General features: G+C 40.9%; 1 non-coding gene across 1 annotated transcript; it reads left to right on the forward strand.

Moving 5' to 3' along the window:
* Positions 1-1182: 1182 nt before the first annotated feature.
* LOC119473655 lies at positions 1183-1289 on the forward strand. Its single transcript, XR_005202860.1, has one exon. It is a non-coding gene; the product is annotated as a U6 spliceosomal RNA (small nuclear RNA).
* The last annotated feature ends 2372 nt before the right edge of the window (positions 1290-3661 follow it).

Below are 3661 nucleotides of genomic sequence, written 5' to 3' on the forward strand. Positions count from 1 at the left end.
TATATATATATATATATATATGTACTATATGTGATGTTTGTTATAGTTTTTTTGGCATGCTTACTCAAAAACAAATGTTATAGTTTTTTAGGCACATTTGTACACATTCTCTCATTTGACCTTCACAATAGTCCTCTAAGAAAGTATTGTAATAACATCCTATTTCATAAATGAAGAAACTGAGGCTCAGAGACATCAAGTATAATCAAGTGATCAGTGACACTGATCAAGTTTAATGTCATTAATCTAGCAAGGATACAACACAGACTCAAAACCAGTGTTGTTTCTGTACTCGTATTTCATCTTTGTCTTCTTATAGCAGAGGTTTTAAGACATTTCTCGTTTTTGTTTTCCCTTTATATCTACTTTTTCGAACGGGCATGGTGGCTCACGCCTGTAATCCCAGCACTTTGGGAGGCTGAGGTGGGCGGATCATGAGGTCAAGAGGTCAAGACCATCCTGGTCAACATGGTGAAACCCCGCCTCTACTAAAAATACAAAAATTAGCCGAGCGTGGTGGCACGCGCCTGTAGTTTCAGCTACTCAGGAGGCAGGGGGCAGAGGCTGCAGTGAGCTGAGATGGTGCCACTGCACTCCAGCCTGGCAACAGAGCAAGACTCCCTCTCAAAAAAAAAAAATTTTATTTTTTTCTATTGAAGTATAAAATGGATACCAAAAAGTGCACCAATCATAAGTGTATACAACTCAATGAATTATCACAAAGTGTACATACCATGTAACCACGAACAAGGCATGAAATTGGAAATGACTGGGACCCCAGAACTCCCCACTTCTGCCCCCTCCCAATAACTATTCTCTCCCTCTTCCCTAAAGGAAATCACCCTCCTTATTTTTATTTATTTATTTTTTTTGAGTTGGAGTTTCTCTCTTGTTGCCCAGGCTGGATTGTAATGGCGCCATCTCCGCTCACTGCAATCTCTGCCTCCTGGGTTCAAGCGATTCTCCTGCCCCAGGCCCCCCAGTAGCTGGGATTACAGGCAAGTGCCACCACACCTGGCTAATTGTGTATTTTTAGTAGATATGGGGTTTCTCCATGTTGGTCAGGCTGGTCTCAAACTCCTGACCTCAGGTGACCTGCCTGCCTCAGTCTCCCAAAGTGCTGGGATCACAGGCGTGAGCCACCATGCCCAGTCTCACTCTCTTGATTTTTAATACCATAGATGTGTCTGTTTACAAACTTTATATAAATGGAATCATGTATACAGAGAAGAGTAGCATGGTCCCTGTGCAAGGATGACATGCAAATTCATGAAACATTCATAAAAAAAAGATAAATAAATAAATGGAATCATACATTATGGATATTTTTGTGTTTAACTTCTTTTATTTAAGTGAGATTTGCTTGCATTTATGTGGGTAACAGTACATTAATGTCTATTCCTACATAGTATTACATTTTATGAAAACAGTACAGTGGATGTATCCATTCTACTATCTATAAATATTTGAATTGTTTCCAGTTTGGGGCTATAATGAATGATACTGCTATGATCATTCATGAATATATCTTTTAGTATACCACATATATGCCCTATTAAGTAATTACCTAGGAATGACGTTGTTAAGTCAAAAGTTCAGACTTAATAGCTACTCCTGGCAGTTTTCCAATATGGTTGGATCAATTTATACTTCCACTCCACTGATATAAAAAAGTTTTGTCTGCCCTGTATTCTCATCAACACTTAGTATTGTTTTCTGCTTTTAATCTTGGGCATTCTAGTGAGTATGGAATGCTAGGTCTCAATATAATTTAAATTTGCACGGTGGCTCACGACTGTAATCCCAGCATTTTAGGAGGCCGAGGCAGGTGGATCACAAGATAAGGAGTTCGAGACCACAATGGTCAATATGGTGAAACCCTGTCTCTACTAAAAATACAAAAATTAGCTGGGTGTGGTGGCACATGCTTGTAGTCCCAGCTACTCAAGAATCAGAAGAATCACTTGAACCTGGAAGGCAGAAGTTGCAGTGAGCCGAGCAAAAAAAGAAAAAATATTTGCTTCTCCCTGATTTCTAATGAGTTTGAGCACATTTTTCTGTTCATTGGTCATTTGACTATTCTCTTTTGTGAAGAGCATGTTTAAGATTTTGCCCATATTTCTATTGGCTTATAGGAGTTCTTTATGTATTCTGAACATAAGCTCTTTGTAATATGCATTGTAAGTATCTTCTCCCCCTCTGTGGTTTGCATTTATAGCTTTGAATTTTTGACTTCAAAGAAACTAAAACCTCTTATTTGCATTTTTCTACTTCTTTTAAAAACATAATGATTTTGATTATTTGGGATAAAATCCAATGGAACCATGTGCTCAAATGGCATTTCTCTCTCTCTGTTTTTATCAGGCCCCAAAAGCTAAGACCAATTCATTGGGCACCAGTACTGCCGCAGTCACTGTGGACCTGTTAAGATCATGAACACACTTCTGGCTTTTGTGAACCCACCATTGACCTTGAAAGTATAAGGAGGTTGAGGTAGAAAGACAGAGAGTGAGGATTTCTTTAGAAAGTGCTTTCTTCTCCCCTGACTTTCACATGGGAGCAGGGAGAAAGGTGCCTCCTCTCCCCACCTTAAGCCAAAGAAAAGGTGCCTCAAGGAGATCTCCCAGAATTTGTCCCCTGGAGTTTTAGGAAGAAAGACTTGGGTCTGATCCTTGCCAAGTATGAAGGTAGAAAAAAATGGCTAAAGTTTCACTTGTTCTCAAGGTCACATTGGGTGTAAACTGGACTTTTTCTTTTCTTTTTTTTCTTTCTTTTCTTTTCCAGGCAGAGTCTCGCTGTCGCCCAGCCTGGAGTGCAGTGGCGTGATATCAGCTCACTGCAACCTCTGCTTCCCAGGTTCAAGGCATTCTTCAGCCTCAGCCTCCTGAGTAACGGGGACTACAGGCGCCTGCCATCATGCGCAGCTAATTTTTGTATTTTCAGTAGAGACGAGGTTTTACCATATTGGCCAGGTTGGTGGACTTTCATTTACAGTAGGTAAAGGAAAATATGTTCCAGGGAACAAAGTAGAATCCACAAAAGGTGCTTGTCTGGTGTCTCAGTTTGTTTGTTTGTTTGTTTTTTGAGACAGAGTCTCACTCTGTTGCCCAGGCTGGAGTGCAGTGGTCCAATCTCGGCTCACTGCAAACTCCACCTCCCAGATCAAGCGGTTCTCCTGTTTTAGCCTGTAAGTAGCTGGGATTACAGGCATGTGCCACCATGCCTAGCTGGCTAAATTTTGTATTTTTAATAGATATGGGGTTTCACTGTGTTGGCCAGGCTGGGCTCAAACTCCTTACCTCAAGTGATTCGCCTGCCTCAGCCTCAGTGTTGGAATTACAGGTGTGAGCCACCATACCCAACCTCAGTTTGTCTTCTGTTGCTATAATAGAATACCACATTGAGTGATTTATAAAGAGAAGAGATTTATTTGGCTCATGGTTCTGGAGGCCAGGATGTTCAAGGTGGAGAGGCCACATCTGGGGAGGGGGTCTTGCTGTTTTATCCCGTGGCAGAAAGTGGAAGGGCAAGAGAGTTCATGAGACAGAGAAAGGGAGCCGAACTCCTGTGATAACGAACCCACTCCTATGATTTGCATTAATCAACTCATGAGAACTAATGCCTCTTGAAGTTCCCACCTTTCTTTTTTTTTTTTTTTTTT

The sequence above is a fragment of the Cebus imitator genome, unplaced genomic scaffold (genome assembly GCF_001604975.1).
Source record: "Cebus imitator isolate Cc_AM_T3 unplaced genomic scaffold, Cebus_imitator-1.0 Scaffold172, whole genome shotgun sequence".
Classification (NCBI taxonomy): Eukaryota; Metazoa; Chordata; class Mammalia; order Primates; family Cebidae; genus Cebus; species Cebus imitator.